Consider the following 25430-nt stretch of genomic DNA (forward strand, 5'->3'; position numbering starts at 1 on the left):
TAATTTTCATGGAGATTATGATGATAAATGACACGCTGAAGAAGTAAGCTTAGTAATATTATTATTTTTAATAGTTCAACTTCTATGTATGATGTAACTTCTCTCAATTAGGATCACCCTCTTTCAAATTCAGCAACCTTGGAAGTTTGTATTATTGAGGACTTCTGCAACAGTACTCAACAATTCCGTAGTTATAATTTGGATTTTTTTGTATTATTTGTTACGATTTCTTAGACCGTCAAGATATAATCCAATTTAATATAATAAATGAAGAGACCCATAGCTGGAGAATATTGATTCACTTGATAAAAAGACCAACACTATCATTCATCCTATTTACATAACCAATATTATAGCTAGGTTTTTGGTTAGGTAGCAGAAGGAAATTTCACAAGGAAGACTCTGTAATAAACCATAAAAAAGAATTTACAAAGTAAAAAGCAGCATTATCGTGTAATATAACAATTGAGCTAGCTTTATAGAACTTCTAACCAGATTAGCCAAGTTTTTGAACTTTTTTCAAGAAATTTCCACTTGAAAGCTCCATTTCAAGTGAACAAACACGACACGCCGCTTAGATAAGGTTGGTGATCACTGATATTGTTGGCTCTTGGCCAAGTAAGTGGACCACCTGTTGAGGAGCTTCCCTCCACCCTGCTTCGCCAATCCTATCATGACGTCATTCTCTCCTTGGTGGAGATTTACCACTTGATACTGATTGTATTAATTATTATCCTCTGTTAATGGTGAGATCTGACATTTCAAAATGATGGTTACCACACCTCTCTTCCTGTTGGTGATCTACCATTAGAGCTGATTACATTTTCTGTTCATCGACTATATAATAATCATTCATCTGATTTATCATGGACTAGATTTTATTATCAGTACAATAAGAAATACATCTTTGATAGACCTGGAAATAGAGTTACCAGACATTTAGTAGCACTATGTTCTCAATGAGTTTTTCATTTCTTCAGTTAGTCTACCTCTACGATTTCCTACTTTGTATTGAATATAAGTCATTCATATTATGACGTCGTGTCTTGGCACCATAAAATAATTTTGAAGTAAATAACTAATCTTTAGTAGAATTGGGAAATTGAAAGAATAGATAGCCTAGTCAAGGTACCACTCAAATAAAATCGAATATTATTTATGATAAAGAGTAGTCATGTTATCTATAAAGCGATAAGAGAACCATGCAAAATTGTAATTATGCAGTAATGAGAATTCTTTGGCAGAAGTAAAATTATAAAGCGGCTTGCTTATTATTGGCAGATTATAAAAAAATTGCTTGTACAATTTGAGGTTAGAATCCTTTGTTTTGATTTAGTAGATCAATCAATCTTAGATCAATCGACAATTTATTGAATCGATATCTAACAAATCAGCTGATTGCTCAATCAACTATTATGAATTAAATTATAATTTTTACTCGTAAAATTTTATACTATATGTTAGGGAAGGTTTATGTAATAAGATAACAACGATTATTATGTTACTGGAATATTTATTGAAATCTAAAAAAGTATGAAAACCAAGAGTACACAAAGCTCACATAAAAAATTAAATGTATATCGCATTATAGCTTCATGTATTGAGATTTATTTATTGGAATGGTCTCAGGCTATCATCTAATTTATTTATTTATAAACTTTTATTTATCTTTGTATAACAAAGTTGGAGAAACCCTGAATCTTGAGTAACCAATTACATCACGTTTTACTAAGATTAGAAAGCCAATCAGAGGAAAGCTTATAAATCGTTAAAAGAAGAGATGACATTTTTCTGAGAATTGCTCTCTCTGGCTTGTGATCTCGTCCTATGCGGAACACATGGAGGATGGGGTCTTTTTTCCAATTAATTTTTAAAAGCATCAAGCCAATCCCTTTTTTAAATGTCAAGTATATGTAATTAATGTTTGATTATTTGTGAACTCAGTGTGTGTTAAAGAGTTCTTAACTGTAATTTATTCCCGTAAATATATCTTCAATACTGATGGAAACTTGTAAGAAATCTGGACCATACACGTGCCCTGCAGAGATGGAAGGATCCGGCCAATTAATTATTGGTGATAATTAATTATTCTACGAGAACTTCAAGAACATCATTATAGTGAGTGTGCAAATTATCTTAAATGAGCTCATTTAACACTAAGGACTTTATCAGTGAATTGGGGGATTAATCAAAGAGCTATATAAATTTTTATTCAAGTTTAAGAAATTCGCAACATGTCGAACACTATCATATAGTTTATAAGAAATCTTTTTATGAATTTATTTGATATATGAAGGAAGCTTATTCCCATGCATGGCACGAATCCACGAACCCTGAGATCTTAAATTATTATTTTTATTAATTATTGTTCATTGATCAAAGTATGTTCTATTAAATCTATAGACTGAACAGGTTCCAAGATGTTAAGTTCTGAACCGACTTGAAGTCCATATATCAGTATTAATAAAATACATATTTTTACAGCTCACAATATTGTGAATGCTCATCAATTCTGTGATAATTATTACAATGTTAGAAAATGTATTTATTCAAAGAAAATTATATTTATCAAGAAACATTTTTGTCTATGTTATTTTATGGGAATATATTTTATGTTTTATGTCAGCATACAAAATTCCAGAAGTTTTTATTATTTTCCTAATTCATCTCGTGATATACAGTTTGAGCTGTCTTGGTACCAAGCATTATTATTCTGCAGCATATATAATTAGTGAATTAATTAATATTGATCTTATTCAGAGCATGTATTACTCATCATCCTTTGATGATAGTAATACTATTCAGCCAGCAAAATCTTACTGTTATTTACATTAATAAGTCTACAATATATCATATAAGGATCCAGAGAACTTCAAGAACTGGCGTTGTAAGTTTCAAGGAATTTCGAAAGGATAAATTGGTGCATACCTGTATTCATGACATGCGTTTTAAGGATCAACTAGAAAAACCATAGTTGATTTTCATTATTCTCGATTGAATATATGGTTACTGATAATCGGTCACCAACTATCTTTTTGACTTCCTTATTGGTATTCTTCAATAACTTCCCGAAAGCAGCGGTAAGAATTATTGATCACCAGGTATTGAAACCTATGGTGATTCATTGTGTTGGGAGTATTCATGCATCTACTACTGAGCTAGAGCTGTGGTCTGAACCCAGCATATTTGCGAGCCGGACGGCCTTAACTTTTTGCAAATTTATTTGCAAGCTAGGGATCTTAACAACTGCTACAATTTATATCAAATATACCGCACTACAATATTTTTAGAGACAAGAGAAAATTGAATTAATGAATAAATAAATAAAACAAAACCACAAAAATTCGTAGGTTTGGATAGATGCAAGAGAATGCGTATGACTGATAGATACTGTATGGATAGATACAGTATATATTCTGACGTTATTCTTTATATTTAAATAACGATTAGCCTCCTGCTTGGCATCAGTCGGCAGAGCATGAAATATTTGATATATAATTATAAAAATTAGGTCGTGGTTTTTTAAAAGGATACAGTCTCATAAAAATCTTTATAGGCCCAGATATGAGCTTCCCCTATAACTCTTGTAATTCATTAAAAAGAATAAATATATATATAAATATGATACTTATACTATAGTGTTGAGGAATTAAAATAAATTGCACACCATAAACAATTTGATACATATATTAACAAATAATGCAAAAAATAGATCAAGGCAAAAATATAAAGAGCGATAAAAATATATAATATAAAAATAGAACAATAATTGAAATCAGTAAAATATCACAGGCTAAACATTATATTCGAAATTTATAGCACGAAACGTTACCATGTGCCTTTATGTTAAAATCATATACATCCTTTTGCATGTAGCTGCGATATAAGCTTGCTAATACTTGTCGACTTGTACAATTCAATTAAAAATAGGTTCCTTAAGATCGACTCGATAAATTGGCAACTAATAATCCAAATATATAATTATATTAAATTCTCTAATATCTAATACATTTCTTTGTATTGAATATATATTTTATCTCAGGGTGCAAGATTCGGCACCTGATGGAATAAGTAGAGCAATTCATCTAGTGAATTAGAGCTACAACAAATTATCGCAGATTATTGCAAAAATTAAAGATCATATGCATATGTTTTAATAGCCTAGATTTTATACTTCTTTGATTCATTAGAATTTTCTGAAATGTACTGATTCATTTATTCCTTTAATAAAATACCTTTAATACTATATTTACTTGCGCAAGTATTTTTTATTAAATTCTTAATTCATAAGAAAACCCTTTCGACGAGCTAGCTTTGATTATCAGGTAATTCGAAGCACTAAGGGCGCCCATCACTAATTCAATATTTCTCACTCACGTGTCGAAATCTTCTTATAAGCCGCCGATGTCGATCCAACTCCTGGTGGTCCTGGACTATGGTAGCCGGAATCGTCTCTTCCAAGGGGTTACAAAAATTATTTGAAATTGAAAATGATTTCTGCTTTATAAGAGCATCACAAAGTCTCATAAGAAATTTAATAATTCAATCTAACTTTAGCTTTTACAAGTTATAGCAAGGTATTACGCTCTAAAATATTTAGGGTCCTCTCATGGTGGCATTTGGCAGGTGAGTGATGGTTCTCCTTCTCAATTTTACAATTCTTACTTCCGACTTTCAAATTTACATAAAATTTGAATATCCTAGTCCTCCGCCATTAAAGGTTCAAATAGATCGTACTAAAATATTAAATTATTACTTATGTTGTATGTTTAATAATTTCTTTGCCTTCGGGCCATATCTATAACATAGACTATACAATAATTTTACATAAATCCCAATCATTTATAGAAATATATATAAATATTTTTGAATTGGCATACTATTGCCGCCTATTAACTGCCATTATGCGATTGGTGCATGCAAATTGTTTCAGTATTCATGCGCTTGGTAACCTCCTATTTCCTGGATACATTTAAATATTTTTATTAGGTTTTTTAAGTATGCTCTCTACATGCTAGTTAATATTCTATATACTACTATTTATTTCATGCTTCCTAATAGTTAGCCACGTGACCATTTGTTCTTCCAAATTGCATACCGTTTTGCCGCAATAGATCTCTGCCAAGGTGTCTGGTCAGATTCTACGTTGCTTGACTCGGTCGATCGTTAGGTCGCCGATCACTGAATGTTTATACCTAACCTCAATCTTCAAAAAATTTTATACAATATTATATATTAGCAAAAAATTTATTTCAATCCTTTTTAGGTTATTGTACCGTTTAGCCAGAACAAGCTGATGCTATCTAATCTTTATTGTTATCTCATTGGCGATATTAGCCAGTTATTTTATTCAGACCTATTAGTACTTCAGCTAGGGATTTTTACATCTACCAAAATTTCAAATACATTACAATATCTACAGAAAAACACTTCACTAATATGGGCTACTTTCGTACAAATTGATAAAAACAATATAGAAACTTGTAGAAACCCTTTATTATTGAAAACTTTGAAATATTTCAACGACTATTTTTCACCATAACTTAGGTCATTTTCAAGTTGAAATGTAGAAAATAAATAAACAAGTTGATACTATATTTATAATATCAACATATAAAATAATGATATGACAATAAGCATATGTTCATATTATATAGTATCAACTTGTTATCTACATTTCAACTTGAAAATGACCTACGGTAAGTTATGGTCAAAATTAGTCGTTGAAATATTTTTGAGTTTTTAATAATAAAGGGTACTATACAAGTTTTTATATTGTTTTTATTAATTAGTACATATACAGTTATGGATCACATGCTTATACATATGCTTATTCATGCTCCTACAAGCTGAATCGCTAATGAAATGTTCATCCTCGAACAATAAAAATATAATCACTTTTGGAATAAAAGAATCGTTTTCATTTTCTTAAATATCATATCAAATTTGGGATTATTAAATGAAATACAATATATACGTTTTCAGAAACTTTAAGTATTCAAACCTCAATTAGTTCAGATTATCAACTTTCATCTGGAGACTAGGTAGACCTACAGTAACTATAATACTATGGGTTATAGGCCTATGGTTACTGTAGGTAGACTCACGTATCAAGTTTAATTTCGAGAAGCATACCTGTTCGATAAAAAAAATGACAGGGGAAGAAAGATATAATTTATTAACGAGACAATAAATATTGTGATATCTGTGGAATGGAATAAACTTATTCCAAAGTGTGAAAATTATTGATTAACACCCAGGAACTGCACGTATATTCTATTCAATATTAATCGTATATCATACATGATAAACCCTTTCATATGTTTTCTTGAATTGGAATAAATATGAAACTTGATGAATTCATCAAGAATCTCCAGTTTCAAGTTTAAAAACTTTTGTGTTCAATCTCAGCCCTCTATTGACGAGTTTGAATGTAGCAAACATGGGATTATCCTCTTTATATGAGTTAAGGATGATATATATTAAATGTGGAACAGCTCTTATACAGTTTTATACATTCTGTAGCATACCTAGAATCACTATGCCAAGGACATCATTATTATTTGTTGTGGCTTGTGACGACAGTCCTGTTATATGACAACGGCGAATGACTTGATATAAAAATGTATGATGTATGGATTGATGGCCAGTTGGTGCATTTGTCAAGCTGCTTCCACTGAGAACAGCATGTTCCAATTTTGTTGCAAAAGTTGTCAAGTGTAAAATTTTATCGCCGGTTTTGAAGAGCAACGGGCGTCGACTGCTGCATTGGAGACGCGTTTTATTGCGACTTTATATCCTTTTCTACTTTTGCCGTGTGACGTTTTAGTGCTAATGGAATTTCAATTACACGCCGTTATTTCACGTTTTATTATCGGGGATTCTGTGATCTGGTCATCAAACGCACTCATCACAATACATGCCGGAAACGCGTGCTTATTTCACTTACAGCTGTTGCTTCCATAATGTATGACTCGTCACAATTTTCCCATTTATTGTCCTACATGGCATGTAACATATTTTCCCTAAATGATCTTCATCCTTCATTGCTCACTGCTCATTCTAGCTTTGGGATTAGTATGCCTATACTCTTCGCTAGTCTCTCTAGTGCATGCTGAGGGATTACATGCTTATTACACCATATTTGTAGAAATAAATTCGATATTTTCTCATGATAATGAAACCATCACTTTTCTGAAAATATTTTCTCAGAAACCTCCAATTCAGATTCGATATTTATCCATTCCGGAACGTTTCACTCCAAGATTGGGATACAGTATGGGCTCAATATTCATTAATATTTGTAAATTTGAATTTAGATTATTTTGAATTGAAACATTTTCATTTTTAAACACAGTAATCTGATTCTCTCGACTGAATATGTACATTCTTGATGTCATAATAAAATAACAAAATATTTAATTTTTTTATGATATTAAACTCTTAATATAGAAATAGTGTAGACCATTTATGTTGAAAACGTATCTGCGCGTCAAATCAATAATTAATTTGATTAGTTTTTATCTTCCTTCTCAGACAAGATTATATTTGAGAGCCTGTTAAATCATTGAATTTGATCTATTGAGCTTGATCTATTATATCATCGATCAAGTTACATTGTACATCTCAGTAATACTATTTTCACACCAATAATGTATGACGTTTGGTCCACTTCCAGCAAGAACAGTGTGTACTTTTGTATGGTACTAGCAAGAACCCGTGTTTCGCAAGGATCTATTTTAAAACTTGACAAAATGAAAACTTGACGTAATGAAATTTTGAAGAATTGAAAATAGGCCTATAACCATCCTTGGTTAATTAAGAATCTAGAAGCAAAATTTTAAGTTAATTTGTCCAGTAGTTCAGACGTGATGATGCCTCAAACATAATTTCCCTATCCCGTACGTGCATAAGCCAGCTTTACTTTATATAATTATTATAGATAATAGTTAACGACTGCAAGAGATAGGACTGTGGAACAGAATAGTGGTGAAACTATGATAGCGCCAGAAGTGTCTCAAACACAATAGTAGGTACTACATGAACTTTTTGAAAGTGATTTGAAAAAATGTTAAAACAACAGAACTGAATCCTTATCATTCTACCTTCATTTAGAGAGGCTTTTGTTTGAGCCGAATGGAAATCTATTTATAAAAGAATGAATGTCTGTTTGTGTGTTTGTTTGTTCCTGTAATAAACACATCACCCTGTGATAAATTATTGTGTACTGGTATTAAAACGGTAGTTTGGAGTTGAAGTGTAGTTGATTGGTACCAGCTGTTGATAATGGTTCCTTAGAAGACCTATACAAATAATTATTACTCCCCTATCATTGAGAAACTGGAAAAAGTTGAAAAAAAATATTCACCTAATGAAAGAGAGTATATATATATATATAATATATATATATATATATATTATATATATATATATATATATATATATTGTATAGTATTCATATTGCATTCATTAATTACTGAAGAATGAAAGAATAATTTACAATTTTTTTAATTTAGCTTGCATCTGATTGTAATTTCATAAAACAAAACTGGAACGAAGCTCATATTTATCCATTGTAAGTAGTGAGATGAGTTTTTAAGGCAGTATTGATTTTGTCTCTTGACAGGAGGTCATTGTGTATCTCATCTCGGGCAGTTGTGTTGTTATTTATTCATCCTAGAATCGAAAGAATATGGAATTCTGTTTGATTCATCGTACATCGCATATTTCCTGGGCCATATATCGACAATCTACAGCTATGAAAACATTGAATATTTTTCTTTGAAACACTGATATAACCTTTTTTTTTAATTGAAAACTTTACTGATAGATATAACTACCAATTGATTGGGAAGAATAATATTTTTGCGGAATAATGAATGCTGCATGACTAAGCACATAGGAAGTCTGTATTTAGATGTAAATGAACATGTTGATTGTCAGATAAATTTCATGATTCACCAAATAAAGTCAAGTGTAACATGAGATACATTGGCGGTACGAAGTTCGCTGGGTAAGCTAGTTGTAAATTAAGCTTTATTATTAATAAACAACGCTGAAAAAGACAGGCTCAATCACCAGGAATACTATAAATCTATGAGGGACCAGTAAGCCATTAATTTTGAGTAGTTCAATTACTTCCATTATGGATACTGGATACATTATGGACAATCAATACGTATGAAATTTATTAGCTACCGTACAGAATAAAAAACTTTTGATTGCAGTGACCCCGACTACTGTATTATGAATAACCATTCGGATCAAATATAAGGAATTACTCGCATCTCTCACCAAAGAAAACCTTTGTGCTCTGTTCTAATCGGAGTGTATGAGACTCCATATACAGCTGATAGAGGGCACAAACCGAACTGGCCAAGCATGCAACAATGCAACAAACACGTGGCAAGCTCGCGCTCTCAATCAACGCAAAATCAATTCAATCAGCTAATTGATGAAATTGTTTTAAGCTTTCCAATGATTACAACATATGTTAGAATATAATGTGCCAATTATCTCAGTTCCATATGGAGTTCACCTTACCATATGCTTACTTAATAGGATCCTTTTTCATCTCAAAATCCGTTCTTAATGCACATCTAGCATGTTTGAAGAATATTTGTGCAGAGTTTTAAGTCTGTAGGCCAATTAGTTTGAGCTGTAGTGTGATTTTACATCAAAATTTTCGAAAAGTGCCCTCTCCTGAACCCCCCTGTGCTCCTGATTGGAATTTTTCTGCATAGAACTGATTTTTTTCGTACCTGAACGAAAAAGTTCCTCATGACTTTGCTGTGCAATGAACGGTTAAAATGAAAATTTTGGGGGGCCCAGCTCCCTCAGGGGGGGGGTCAGATTTCTGAAAATCCTTTTGTAGTGGATGTTTTGAGGCTACAACAAACAATTGTGTGAGATTTCAAGTTTTTAGGCTTAGTAGTTTGGGCTGTGGTGTGATTTCAGTTTGTCGGGGCTTAGCCTTTTAGATATAGGAAGAAGAAGAAGAAGAAGAAGAAGAAGAAGAAGAAGAAGAAGAAGAAGAAGAAGAAGAAGAAGGAGAAGAAGAAGAAGAAAAAGAAGAAGAAGATAGATTATTATGTTGCTTTGGCTTGTGATCTGTATAAATGTCCTGTAACAACTGAAGGTGCGTCCACAATGCCGAACCGAACCTTGAACCGCGCAGCAAACCGTGCATTCCTCCGTGCAAGATGTATCTTGCCTTTCAACGAACATGAGTATATGTTTCATAATGTTAAAAATCAGCTGTTAATCATCCACCGTACCCTACTCCGAACCATTCGCCGTGCCGCTTGCCTCTGTTCTAACTGCTCGCCTCACCTCACTCCGAACGCTGAACTTTTCAGCCAATCAGAGCCCTCGATTACAATTCGCCGTGCAGCTCGCTCCACAATATTTTGGCTATCCATCACAAGTGGAAAACATGCGAACATGAATACAGAAGTATGGGCAATTTTTTATTTGATTAAATTCATGTTTTGAAGAATTTATTGTTACGAATGATAAATTTATAGGAGCTCATAAATATTCTCTAATTCAAATGAAATAACTTCTGAAAAAAATAATGATTGGATAAATACCAATATTGAATTATTGTTGACCAAGAACTCAGTACATCGACAATTCATTCAACTACTTCTGTATTTATAAAATTATAATCATTTTCTCTATTGATAATCAATTTCATCAACTAACTGAAAAAAGTACTTCAATTTCCATGAATTTATTAATAGAATTATATAAATCTAAAGTGTAGGTAATATCTAAATTCACAAAGAGTTCGATTCTTGTTGGCAAGAAAGATGTTATTCAACGCAGAAATCATTGTTATTTTACTAAAAGATAGGATAAAATGAATAGTTCTCTTTCAGGGGGAGTTTTGACAACCCACAAAACTCATTTTTCATTTGAAGAAATAATATCAAAAAGGTGCATAGGACCTTACTTTTTTGTTCAGCTAGCCAAAATACCCCTCATTTCATTATTAAAATTTTCGACTACAGTGAGTCAATCATTCTATCAAGGCTTGAATAATTTTGAAATTTTAATTAAATAAAAATGGTAGAGAATAATTATCATGTAGATATCAACACCTTTATTTAAAGACATATTAACTGCATGCGTTTTCATATTGCCGATACAGCATTGATAAAACTGTAGACGTTTATTTAGCAGTCTCAAAAAACTGTTCTAGCTGGAAAATTAATAATACATGCCAAGTTTAGGCTTATACATTGCATCAGGAAAACGAAGTTCAAAACTATGGTTTTCCTAAACATATGTTTTTGAGATAATTTCTTTGATGCAGCTGTTTCACATTCACCATTATAAATAATTATACAGAGTTTGTGAAAATAAAAATATTTATTGATTACCAAAACAATACTATTATTATATTAATGATAATAATTAATTATCAAAACAATACTTTTATTATATTAATAATAATATTATTAAACATATTTATCAATTATTATCAGAACAATATTATTGAGGTTGAGTGGAATCAGGTAGAAAGCAATAATAGAACAGATGTTCTTTTTTTGAATCATATTATTTTGTTATTTCCAATGATTACAACATATGTTAGAATATTACATGTCAATAATAGTATATTTCGCACCTAGGGCCGAAAATGAGACTTTTCCGGCTCGAAATCGGTTTTCAAGTCCGAGGCCGTAGGCCGAGGACTAGAAAAGATTGAGAGCCAGAAAAACATTTTTGCCCGTGGTGTGAACGCTATTTTTCGCCACACAGAAGAATAAACAATATATATATATGAGAATAATTGTTTATTAAGCACTTCGAAAAGCGAAAGTGGAAGGTCATAGCTCAGGCAAATCTGAGGTAATCTGAATATCAGGAAATTGTCCAAGTATTTTTTTTTATTCTGATTTGTCTAAATAACCTGAAAGATTATGTTCAATTATGTAAGAGGTTGAGTTTATACTTTTTTATTCTTCCAAATGACAATAAGATGATATTATTATAAATGTTTTAATCATTATTGAATATTAAACACGAATAATGAAAAGTTTTTTGATCAGCTGTTTTAGCACACTTGAAATTTGGCCAATCTGAATGTCAACATCAACAATGCTTGTTGTCGACTTCAGAAGTTTAGGTTAGAAGTTCTATCCTACTCTGAAAATCGAATTTGAATAGTTTATAATATATATCTTATCTGTATTTCATTCAGCCAAATAAAATGATAGTATATTATTGCAGAATACTTTATTCAAACTGATTCCGTTTCATAAGCTATTTGTGAAAACGTTCAGTACCATGGATATTGCCCAAGTAGCTCCAAAATTATCCACCAGGTTTCGTGATAAACACAGTACTATGAGTATTGAGGTTAGATTCTATTATACTCTGAAAATTGAATTAGAATAGTTTATAATATCTTATTTGTATTTCATTCATCCAAATAAAATGATAGTATCTTATTGCAAAATACTTTATTCAATTCTAGAAGCATAAACTGATTCCGTTTCATAAACTATTTTGTAAACACGTTCACATCAAATCAGAATCAGCTGACTTCAAGGCTATTTTACAGCCCTAGGGCCGTAAAAATTTTACCGGCCTGGTCAGAAAACAATCACTTTCGGCCTCCATATGACGCACGAAAACCAGCTCATTACATCCAAGTGGGGCGAAAATAAATTATCTCATTTCCATAAATGGCACTCACCTTACCATGTTCATAACCTTACTAATAATAGGATCCTTTTTCATCCTTAGAAACCCTTAGAGGCAAAATATCTCAAAATCCGTTCTTAGTGCGCGTCTAGCATGTTTGAGGAATATTTGTGCAAAGTTTCAAGACTGTAGGGCAATTAGTTTGAGCTGTAGTGTGATTTTACATCAAAATTTTCGAAAAATGCCCTCTCCTGGACCCCCCTGTGCTCCTGATCGAAATGTTTCTGCATAGATCTAATTTCTATTCGTCGCTGAACAAAAAGTTCCTCATGACTTTGCTGTGCAATGAGTGGTTAAAAAGTACAAAATTTTGGGGGGCCCCTGCTCCCTCAGGGGCGCAAATTTCTGAAAATCCTTTCTTAGTGGATGTTTTCAGGCTACCATAAACAATCGTGCAAAATTTCAAGTTTTTAGGCTCAGTAGTTTGGGCTGTGGTGTGATTTCAGTCTGTCGGGGCTTAGCCTTTTATAAGTATAGAGATGAGATGTTGTGTTATTTCTCCATAATTAAAAGAATAAGACTTTGATATTGTCAATACCACTTTTATTTACTCGAAAATTAATTCATGATACAGAACCAGGTTTCATGGTAACACCTACCACATCTTTAGCTGAAGATATTACCATGAAACCTGGTTCTATATTATGAATTAATTTTCGAATGAATAAAAGTGGTATTGACAATATCAAAGTCTTATTCTTTCAATTTTTGTGTATTTCATTAATTTTAATACTGTATTACACTCACTCTGCTCACAATATAAGAGAAAACATTACTATAACAAAACTTACTTAACTCAGGAAAAAGCACTTTCCCAACTTCCACCTCACAATCTAAAGCTTATAATGACATACACAACAGAGTTCTTTTCACCCCACTCCTCAGCAAAAGAGGATTTGCTGTGGTATGGTTTTCAGCAGACCACCACACACGTCGGGCACTCGATGAGGTCTTCTCTATCTGTCAATATCATGCTCGTTTGTCAAATAATTGAGTGATGGTGGGATGGGAATGCCTGAGAGCCGTGGCCAACCGGTGATCGCTTTTAATGGATAGAGAATTCCTCGCTTTCATTACCAACTCACTCTCTCTTTCTCTCTATCGAATTGCTTGTCATCTCAATCGTCTAACCGACAGAATTTGGGCCGCGTCAGATACCCACCACAAACTCACGTCTGTATTCTATTATTACGTTGGAATCGTTTAGGTGACGATGAAATTCGGTCGTATTGTTTGTCCCACATGTTGTTTTTTTGGACTCATTTCTGAGGGACCTTGTTGAACAACACATATTTGTGAAGTTATTATCGATAATAAAGCTATCATTCTCTATTTTCTCCCATATTGCACCATATAAGAGAACAAACCTCAACTATCAATAAAATTCCATTTATCATATGAAGTAATATTCCTATCAGACAAAATAATTCCAAAAATAGATTTAGAATCTTCAAAAACGGTTGAAAGTTGTGAGTGATAGTTGTGGAAGAAAAATAATGAAGAATAAGACCTGACGGAGGAACACTAGAATGTGGAAATTATTGAGCAGTATTTTAGTAGGTATGTATAGAACAGTAGGCCTATTCTATACATGAGACGAAATGCATTGTCTGGCTCTCGTGAAAGGCATTTCTTCATTTTTGGAGCAAGACGTCGCCCTACCGTGGGGGGACACATAACAGACAAACAGAGTGAAAACAGAATCTGCTTATCGCACGGCTTACTTTACAAATTCAGAACGCGGCGAGATGGGTATTGAGCGAGAAAATTAATGAAATTTGTGTTTGGGATGGGAAAGCTTGTAGGGGATGGATGGATCAAGATAAAGCAGTTTGACAAAGGGAGCTGCGAGGCCCTTATCTGTCAGTGATTCAGCACGCCCTCAAGAAACGAATTGGTCAAATAAAGCAAACCTATTTCTTCCCAACGGGCTCCATTTCCAACTTCAATAGGACTCGACAACAAATGCCTGATAACATTATTTATCTTTCTTGTATTCGAATACTTCATTAGCATAAACCTGAGCTGTAATTCGGGATGGAAAGGGAGGGGTTTCACGATGTGAATCAGTTAGAAGACTACATGCTCTCTCTCTTATTCCTCTCCCACAAGATCATTGAGTCATCCATCATCAAGAAGTTTCCGTCTGTCTTCTTCATGGTTTCATTTTTCAACAATCATTTCCTATTCATCTCCCTCATCATCACTCCAGTAGTGATTCTCATCATGAACTATCGTCTCTATATTCCAGAAACTTTTTGTGTATGATGATATTGCTCCATTTTTATTAGATAGTAAATCTCTTAATTGTCCTTAAAACTCAGTTATCGAAATATGAACATTAGCTGTTCTGGTTAGTGTACTAGTATAAATATATAGAGAACTACATGCCTCTCTATTTGATAGACAGCTGATACAGAGTGTGGCAGCGAAACTTCCTTTTTTTAAAGTAAATAAAAGTCTCTATAGGAATCAGAAAATTTGTATTTATTTTTTGTAATGAAAACACATATATAAAGTTTTGTTTCAATTAGTTTTGATTATCAAATCAGGTAGATGACGATCCCCATTCTCCATACACTTGACTTACTTGACTTAGTTCCTTCGGCTCCTTGAGGAGCATAGGGCATCCGAAAATGTTCTCCACTCATCTCTATTGGCTGCGAGCCTCTTAACCTCTGCCCAAGTCTTTCCCTGTTGCCTGTACTCTGCCTCGACCGTTCTTCTCCATGTCATCCGTGGGCGTCCTTGTCTGCGTGATCCCTGGGGGTTCCAGCTCAATGCAGCCTTCTCAATCGCACCATCTTCTTTTCTCAATGTGTGCCTAATCCATCTCCATTTTCACCTTTTCAGTTCCTCTTGGATTGGTCATTGATTTGCTAACTGCCAGAGATTCTCATTGGTGATTACCTCTGGCCAGTAGATGCACCTGATGCGGCGTAAACATCGATTTATGAAGGTTTGCAGCTGCCCTACAATCCGCCCAGTAATCTTCCATGTTTCGCATCCGTATAAAAGCATCACTGACTAAACCGATTTTTGGCGTTTGTCATGACTCCTGCCAGCATTGCAGGCGTTATTTTAGCTATTCATTCCCTGATATTGGTCTTCAAGTTTTGTAGGGTCCTTGGACGGTTCAAATAAGAGAGGGATTTCAAAAACCTCCATAGAAGAAAATAACAAGGGTTCAAATTGGCATATCGGGCTGGCCACTCCAAACCGCTCCTAATCGAGATGGGGCGTCCTGGAAAATGCTGCCTCAATTGAAGTCACGTTCAAAATGTTGATGCACAGTAGCCATCTTGTTTGGATGAAAATGAAGATCATCATGGAGAATTCGTCTCACAGAACGATCGGAAAGTCCAAGGGCAGGCGCATGTTTGCGCGCAGAACGCTGTGGTGATCTCAACATTGAAACTCTCGCTGCCTCAATGTTCTCAGGTAACCTAATGGGCCCAGAGACTTCAGTTCAATGTCTTGTCGCACTTGCAGTTTGTCTAAACGTAGTGACCAAAGTAACAATTGATTTTCGGTCCGGGACAGTAGCCAAAGGGGCTAAATAACAGCGATGTCGAAATGCGCGCTGGGGTTCCAATGCATGATTGCGAATGAACATGTCGGGAAGAAATATTTATGATCTGACTTCTCTAACGAGACCAAATTTGCTCTACTACGACATCAGCTCGCTGAGTGGCTGCCGCACCCGATATATTAGAAAGAATAAATCATTGACTATCCCATCAATTCCTAGAATAAATTTCCATATGGTTGAATGTCTCTCATTTATTAGCATATGAAATAAAATTTTCAAATCATTATTCCTGGACCGAAAGTCAAGTGGCGAAGCAGTGGGTAATTTCATAATCGAATAACTATGAATAACATAACCATTCCATCAAAATTTTTGGGGAAAGTACTGGTTCAACCTAGTTTTTCCTCCATAGTAATTATGTTATGATTGTAGTGTTTTGTACAATGTATAAACTGAGTTTATGAAATAGAACAAGTGGAATTAATCTGAGAAGGTTGTATGTCGTTAACAATATTAAAATTTTTTTTTTATTTGCAGCGTCAACATTACTACTATGCAATGAGCGTTGTAAATACAGTGTACGTTGTACATACCCAATATGAAAAGTTTCAAAAGAGAATAACTCTGTTAACATACTTTTTTCTCCGTCATATCCGTGCTTCTATATACATTGATCATCCAATTATATTCTACAATACGTGATAAATATAAGTTATTCTAAAGATTTTTTTCCGCATTGTCATTATGCAAACATTCCTGAACAAGAACCTAAGAGAAACTAAGAGAAAACATCATCAACACCCCTAACCTGAAAATTTGATAAAGGTCAATATTATATCCTTGAGTAATGGAGGAATTTCACTTATAAAAGTCACGTCATGAGAAGTTAAAAAGTCTCATCAACACTTTCCCATTGGAAATTGAAAGCCATGAATCTTTAATACAGAAAGAAACTTGCGAACTTTAGTTTCTAGAATTTTCATGAGACTTGAACTTGAAACTTGAGAACTGTTTAGTATTTCAATGTTCACTCTAGCCGAACTGTCACGAATGTTGAAGTCATAAAATTGTCCGAGTTCAATAATTGCACCAAATCACTTTGACTGCAATAACAAAAAAAAGTTGAACCGATAAAAAATAACAAAGCGTAACTCTATTATAAGAATAGATTTATTATTTTCAAGAGGAATTTTGTGCTAAGTACTTGAACAAAATGCTAGAAATTGTTTTGTCGGTGACAGAAGTTTGTACTCGCCATATAGAATATGGAAAGTAGGAACACATTTCTGACATTAGAATTACTTTGAACGGCTTTTGAACTTTTTCCGCATCACTCGTGATTTGCATCACGGTTTTATGATACCACTAGAGGGTGTTACGTTGATGACGACAGAATTAATTCCCCGAGCGGATAAACAAACCTGTCAGCTTCAAATTTATGAGCTCAGATTCGCTGTCTGCTTTATTGGAACGCTTCAACCCTAAGCTTGGCGCCTCTAATACGAGATTAAGCTTATTACTCAGCCTTCTGCGCCACATTCGTGCGAAATATCGTCTAGAACAACTGAAACAACAATCATCAGCCAACGTAGACGACGAAGACGATCTGTGAACTTTCTCAGCCGAAACCGCTGATTAGTCATCAAACTGAAGAAACATTATGCTTGACAAAACAACTAACCGTATATTAATGGGATTACATTAACAAATTGATTCATCACCATTAATTTATTACTCACGAACAATGTTTTACGTGTACCCCATAATTAGCCTAATTGATATGTCAATATTGTAGACTTAGTTTGGGATGGTTTTCTCTCAATTAGTTTGATGGAATCCATTTCAGCCAATATAAGGTGATCATTTGAACGCAATTTTACTCAACGAGCATCAACAAGGATTTCCTTCTGATTGTGATATTTTGAAATACTCATGCTTTATCGTCTTAATTTTATTAAAGCCTGATATCTCAAAAAAATCTTAATCTATGACCATGTTATAATATACACATTATATCACAATCAATGCCATAACAGAGGTCTTCTCGCAATGGATTTTCAAAAGTATACTATAATATTAGAACTTTATGCAACGACTTGTACATTATATATAGCACGGTTTTCCTTGCTCGTGGCATCAACATTGAAACACGGTTTCTGATGCTGGCAGCAGGTTCCAGTTTGTCAAGTTTTCACTAAATCAAGCATTCAGTTTGACTTTTTTCAAACTGAATTCTCAATTCGTCAAGATTTCAGTCTATCAAGTTCCACATAAGTTTATCAAGTCTATCAAGTATTACGTCAAGTTTTTCAATTCGTCAAGATTTTAGTTTATAAAGCTACTTCTGCAATTTTTCAATTCGTAAAGATTTTGGTTTATCAAGTAAACTAATTGTCGAAAATTTTCCAGTTTTAAGTTTATTAAGTTCAGTTCTTCAAGTTTTCAGTTCATCAAGCTCTCAGTTTATCAAGTTCTCAGGTTTTTAAGTTTTCAGTACATCATATTTTATTTTGTCTAGTTATCATTTTGTCTCGTTTTCAGAATTTCAAGTTTACTGTTCACTCTCTATGAGTAACTTTTTACTTATTGGTATTTCAATCTTCTTACAATATAGATAAGCTGGTTGATTTCTAACCTTAGCTACAAGTCAACAACGTGATACTTTGCTTGATTGGTCGAAGAAAAAAATTGTGTATACAACAGTTTTATAAGGTCTTTAAAGCACTCGTCAGATGTTTAGGACACGTGTTCGCTCGCTACGCTCGCTCACTTCTTTCTTAACTCTAAATCTAACTCCTGCTTTAAAGACCCCTATTATAAAACTGTTGTATAAACTTGACGTAACTTATGAAAATATAAAAAACAGTGGAAAATTGTTTAGCCCAGATAAATAAGCAAGCGTTATATTCACGTTTGGATTTGCTTAGAAAAGGCAAACTATGGAACACAGTCAGACTCTGCCTTCGATGATACTTGAAAACTTGCAAAGTATGAGAACTTTCAAAATTGACATTTATTTCAACAGTTTTGGAATTAGCAGTAATATCAGAAACTCAAATCGAGGCAAAATAGACCTAATCAGATCCCTACTATTCTGCATCTAAGTCAACATAATACCGTCTCTTGGCAGTGATATTTGATTCGAATTATTTACATAGAAATATGATAGATTATTGGAGAATATATATACCGATTCACCCTCTTTCTATCCTGTCAAAATTGCTGTAGTAACAACCCACGACTCAAAATTTCCTGCTGTAGCAAGCAATGGCTGTCAGCCTCAACGAAACTGACAATTCTCAAACGATGAAGATTTTCCCTTCTCTCTCACTCACTAACTCTATTTCTCTTGACCTCTCGTACTCCTCTCACTCCCTCTCTCTCTCTCTTTCTCTCAGACCCTCACTCACTTGTACTGTCTTTCACTTACCTGTCCCTCATTCATACTCTCTATCATTCCATATCCTTCAATCTTTCTCTTTCCTTCCCTCTTCTTCACGCTATCAAAACTCTGTCGTTTGATAATAAGCATAGGGAAGAAGGGTTGGTTACTTGGACAGCTCTACTGTGGAAAGCACCTGCGCATCAACATTTTGCTACTAGCTCCAATTTATTACAGCAATTCTCGAGTGATCCGTGGTCTAGTATATAGAGTGCTTGCGTAGCAGCCTAGAGATCCCGGCTTAAAACCCCCTCATCACTATAAGTTTTTGATCAGGTCACTCCAGTGTTATCGGATAGTCACGATAAATTGTCGATCCCGGCTGAAGTATGACAGTCGTAAGACCCATTGACGGCTTAAATTATATATTCAGGTGAGGGGGAACCTTCCCGCAAGGGACTCCTCATCAACTAAAGCCATACGAATTCCCTTTTTTTATAGCAATCCTAAATACAGTACAATTATTGTACTTAAGCTCCATATACCCTCTAGGAAATTGCTGATTCAGCTTCAGATTACTATAGCTTGATTTTGATACTCCTATACTCGTACTCCTGACGTGAGAAAACTCTGAAATATTAATGATGGAAATGAGACACTTTGAATACATAGAGTTGTTTGCGATTGAGTGACTGACTCGCATTTCAAATATAATTTCATACGATAACATCTGAATAATAACTCTATTGAAGCAATCTTGCAAATTTTTATTCTCATCTTTATAAATTATATCAGAAGAAGAAATTTCATATGAAGCATCATGTTGACGTTTTGGAAAAGACACAGAAGACACGAGTAACAAGCATTCTTGATATTAATTTGATGAATATACAACTCTTCAAGGTACCTAGAATAGAAGGTACTGATCACGCGCATCTCGATCTTTTACTGATCGAGTCAGATGATCGGTGTGACGTCATTGGTGCTCTAAAAATCTATTCTTCCTATCTTTTCAATGTTAATATGAGCAACTTTGTGAGTCTTTTTCTCAAAAAGTAAATAACTTTCAAGTCCTATCGACATTCCCTACGATTTATACAATATTTATTTTCAATTTTTTCAGAAATTCAATACTTTTTGACGGCTGGATCTTTCAGAATGATCGATTTTGTAAGAGCCTGCACATCAAATACCTGTTGCTCTCTTATTGAAAATTAACATGCTTTTCCTGGCTCTTTTGTGATTCAATTACTCAATGCTAATGAATTTGATTAATCATTTAATAAGGAATCAAGAACGTGAAAACATTAATTATAGTATGATAATATCATATAATATCTCTCACAGTCCTTTATCTTGTCTGTGTACTGTATATTATGTACTGTATATTATATTGTATGTAGAATCATTAGAACATATTGCCTAATCTCTTTTTTCAGGAGAATAATGTCTTTCACATACTTGATCAGGAAATAGTTTTCTGGTTGAATATCTCTAATTGGAAACTATAACAAAATGTAAGGGCGAATATATATTAAATCAGGTATACCGCGTGGGGAATTCTCAATAATTGAGAATTGTATTGAATACTTGCTCTGGTATTGTGAAACACATATTTCTCACTTATCATTTGTAAGAGAAGTTGACAATTGATAAATGTTCTAAAATTTCGAATGGAGATCGAAAAATTGGGATGACATCGTTAACTGGCTGCGCGAGGAGGAAACACACACTGAAGCCCCAACTCCAAGCACTACCTCCACAATCACAACTTCAAAACCAGCCAACACCACATCTAAACCAAGTTCTGACTCTATATTGTGAATCTCTCATTCTTTATTCATTTGTGAAAGGGAAAATCAACTCTTCATGATCCAATAATTATGTATTTAATGAAAATGAATCGTACATTGAAAAGTATACGTTATGACGTCGTGTCTTAGCACCATAAAATAATTTTGAAGTAAATAACTGAGCTTTAGTAGAGTTGTGAAATTGAAAGAATAGATAGCCCAGTCAAGGTACCACTCAAATAACATCGAATATTATTTATGATAAAGAGTAATCATATTATCTAAAGCGATAAGAAAACCATGCAAAATTGTAATTAAGCAATAATGAGAATTCTTTGGTAGAAATAAAATTATAAAGCGGCTTGTTTTTTATTGGCAGATTATGAAAAAAAAGATTGCTTGTACAATTTGAGGTTAGAATTCTTTGTTTTGATTTAATACATTAATCGATCTTAGATCAATCGACAATTTATTGAATCGATATCGAATAAATCAGCTGATTGCTCAATCAACTAAGTGGAGAAGATTGCTCAATCAACTAAGTGTGGAGAAGAGCTTAGGAGATTCTATACAATCGTGTCACGAATCTGTCGGTGATGTACTCGAGAAAGTGAAAATACAAGAAAGTCAACTCAGGGTGTGCCTGGATAAAATTGAGACACAATCTACCGAAATAATAGCACTAAAAAAGGAAAATGAAGAACTGCGTCGTGCCATCTCTGATATTCAGCAATATACAAGATCGAACTGTCTGGAGCTCCATAATTTTCCTCAGGAGGAAAATGAGGATCTTCTTGGTGTTGTGAAATCTGTTAGCAAAGCTTTGGGACATACAATAACCGACCTGCAAATAGACAATTGTCACCGTCTTCCAACTCGTGAAAAAGATAAAGTGCCACCAATTATAATAAAACTGACTAGAAGGATCGATAAGGAGGAGCTGTTAAAGCGAAGGAGGGTGATGAGGAACTTTTCAACGCGACACATGGACCTACCAATAGACATCCCGCTGTACCTCAACGAGAGTCTGTCGCCGGAGAACAGGAAGGTGCTAGCGCTGGCGAGAGCAGCCAAGAAAGAAAAGGACTACAAGTATCTCTGGATTAGGAACGGAAAAATTTTGATGCGAAAATCTGAGGGTCAACCGGTAATCTCATTGAGTTCAGTAAGTGATATAAGCAAACTATAATGATTACAAATGTACTAGTTTATTTAATAAAAGTTTACTAATTTTTGAAAAATCCACGAAAGTTAAAAATAAATGACCGACCTTAATGAACTATTCTGTTTAGTACAAAACATAAGAAGCTTAAGAGAAAACTTTGACCTTTTTTTAATTGAGCTTGAAAGTTATGCAAAAAAACCGCAATGTATAATTTTAACAGAGATTTGGATATATAGTGACGAGTCTGAACTTTACCCAATAGATGGATACAATTGTTTTACAAATTGCAATGACAATTATAGAGCAGGTGGAGTAGCGGTTTATGTGAATAAAGAAATAACAGCAATAGCCGATAAGATAGTTCTAATCTCTGTAGATGCCTTAAAAGTTGACTTTATTTTTGGTAATGTCGAAATAAGCCTTATCGCTGTGTATAGATTTCACAATATACCTGTAGATGAGTTCTTCAAAGAGATAAAAACTGTATTAGATAAGTTAGATAATGATAATTCTATCATAACAGGTGACATAAATATTGATCTGCTTGATAGTAATCGAGTATCAGATGAATACCAATTCATTATGTCAAGTTATGGGTTTACATCTTATGTTAACGAACCGACTAGAGTAACCAACATTTCAACTTCATGTATCGATCACTTATGGTTTAGATACGTAACAACAAGGAATTCTTTCAATCCCTCCACAATTATAAAGAATTTACTAATCACTGATCATTATGCTATAGAGTTTTATTTTGAGAAAATGATTAAGAAGCGAATAAATCATTCACCCAATACTAATCACAATAAAAAGCAGAAAAAAATAAACGTTGAAATTCTCGCCAATAAATTAAATAAAATTAACTGGAAATGTGTCCTCGATCTTTCAGACGTAGATTTAGCTCTGGATAAATTTCTAGAAATTTTCAGTGAGTGTTTGGAAATAGCATGTACAGGAGAAAGTAATAAAAGGAAAATATTTACACAACCACCACATAAACCATGGCTCACTCCCTACTTGCTAAACCGAATAACAGTTAAAAATCGCTTATACAAAAAAACCACAAAACAACCATATAACGAGAACTTGCTAAATTATTATAAAAGGTACAGGGATAAACTCAAGAAAGAAATACAGGAATCCAAAAATAAATATTTTCGCGAGACTCTAAACAATTTGAGGGGAAACTCTAAGGAGACTTGGAAAGTAGTGAATACGCTATTAGGAGAAAATAACAGGAGAGAGCCAGTTAAAAAAATGAGAGCAACAAATGGAGAGACTCTCCTAAACGAGAATCTAATTGCAAATGAGCTTAATAATCACTTTATCAGTATATACAGCGCTAAGAATACAAAAAAGCTAAATATCAACGATTATAACAATTATAAAATGCTTTTTGACAAACCAATTCACCATTACCATTCAATGTTTTTCACACCAATAACTAATTTAGAGATAGAAGGAATTGTACTCTCAATGAAATCCAGAAAATCTCCAGGCTATGATAATATAAGAATTGAGCTAATTAAAAATGTAATAAAATCGATCTCTAGCACCCTTGCTCACATATATAACCTCAGTTTGGAGACTGGTGTGTATCCAAAAAAATTAAAAAATGCAATTGTAGTACCAATTTTCAAATCTGGGGATAAAGAAAATCCAAACAACTACCGACCTATCGCTCTTCTTTCAGTATTTGCAAAAATCCTAGAGAAAGTTGTCAGGATAAGATTAGTAAGCTTTCTAACCAAACACAGTTTTTTCAGCAAAAATCAATTCGGGTTTCAAAAAGGACTAAGTACAGAGGACGCCATGCTTAAATTTATCTCTGAAATATATAATGGAATAAACAATAATAAGAAATGTGCCGGCCTCTATTTGGATATCCGAAAAGCGTATGATACTGTGAATCACGATATATTGTTGGGAAAATTGCAAGACTCAGGAGTTAGAGGTGTATGTAATAATTGGTTTAAAAGCTTTCTAAGTAATAGGTCACAACAGGTAAGGATTGGGGATTCGCTAAGCGAGCTAAAACTTATAGATACAGGGGTAGGTCTGCCTCAGGGGTCCGGTCTATCAGCTGAGCTGTTCCTTGTGTATGTTAATGATCTTTGTAACGGCAACTTTGAGGGATCTGTCACAGCCTTTGCCGACGACACAGCACTGAGTTACAGTGCAGATGATAGGGGTCAGTTGGCTCAGATGATTAGTGAAGATTTGAAGAAATTGAATTTATGGCTGCAGGTGAACGCCCTAGAACTGAATGCCAGTAAATCCCACATAATTGTCCACAAGCTGAGGCCTGAAGGAATGATTTAATGAATATATCATTTCATTGAAATGAATGTGATAGTCCAATAAACTGCACCTGTGAAAAGATTTCAGAAGCACCCCAAGTTAAATATCTAGGTATTATAATTGATTCCAAGCTCACTTGGAACCAACAAATAATTAAATTGAAGAGGGAACTTACGTGTGCATGCAGAAAATTTTACTATATAAGAAATTTATGCCCCGAATATGTCATGGAATCGCTGTACTATGCACTCGTAAACAGTAGACTACAATATGGAATAGCGGTATGGGGAGGAGCTTATTTTAATAACATTAAACCTCTTGTCACCGGGCAAAAATACATATTGAGGACCATAGACAAAAAACCAAGATTATTTAGCTCTTTGCCAATTTTCAGAAAATGGGGATTTCTACCACTAAGGTATCTGTATTTCTTCAAAGTATTGTCAATTTTCTTTTTTAGAAGTGGACAAGTGAACGTTGCTAACCGCGAATATTATCTCCGATCCGCAAGTAATTTAACTAGACCAAGACCACACA

At 33.7% G+C, this 25430-nt stretch overlaps 1 protein-coding gene across 1 annotated transcript in view; it reads left to right on the forward strand.

The window, feature by feature from the left end:
• The window catches only part of LOC111043531, a 172183-nt gene that overhangs the window by 1063 nt on the left and 145690 nt on the right, over window positions 1-25430 (forward strand). The window lies entirely within an intron of this gene.

This window comes from Nilaparvata lugens, chromosome 2 (assembly GCF_014356525.2).
Source record: "Nilaparvata lugens isolate BPH chromosome 2, ASM1435652v1, whole genome shotgun sequence".
In the NCBI taxonomy this organism is placed as follows: domain Eukaryota; kingdom Metazoa; phylum Arthropoda; class Insecta; order Hemiptera; family Delphacidae; genus Nilaparvata; species Nilaparvata lugens.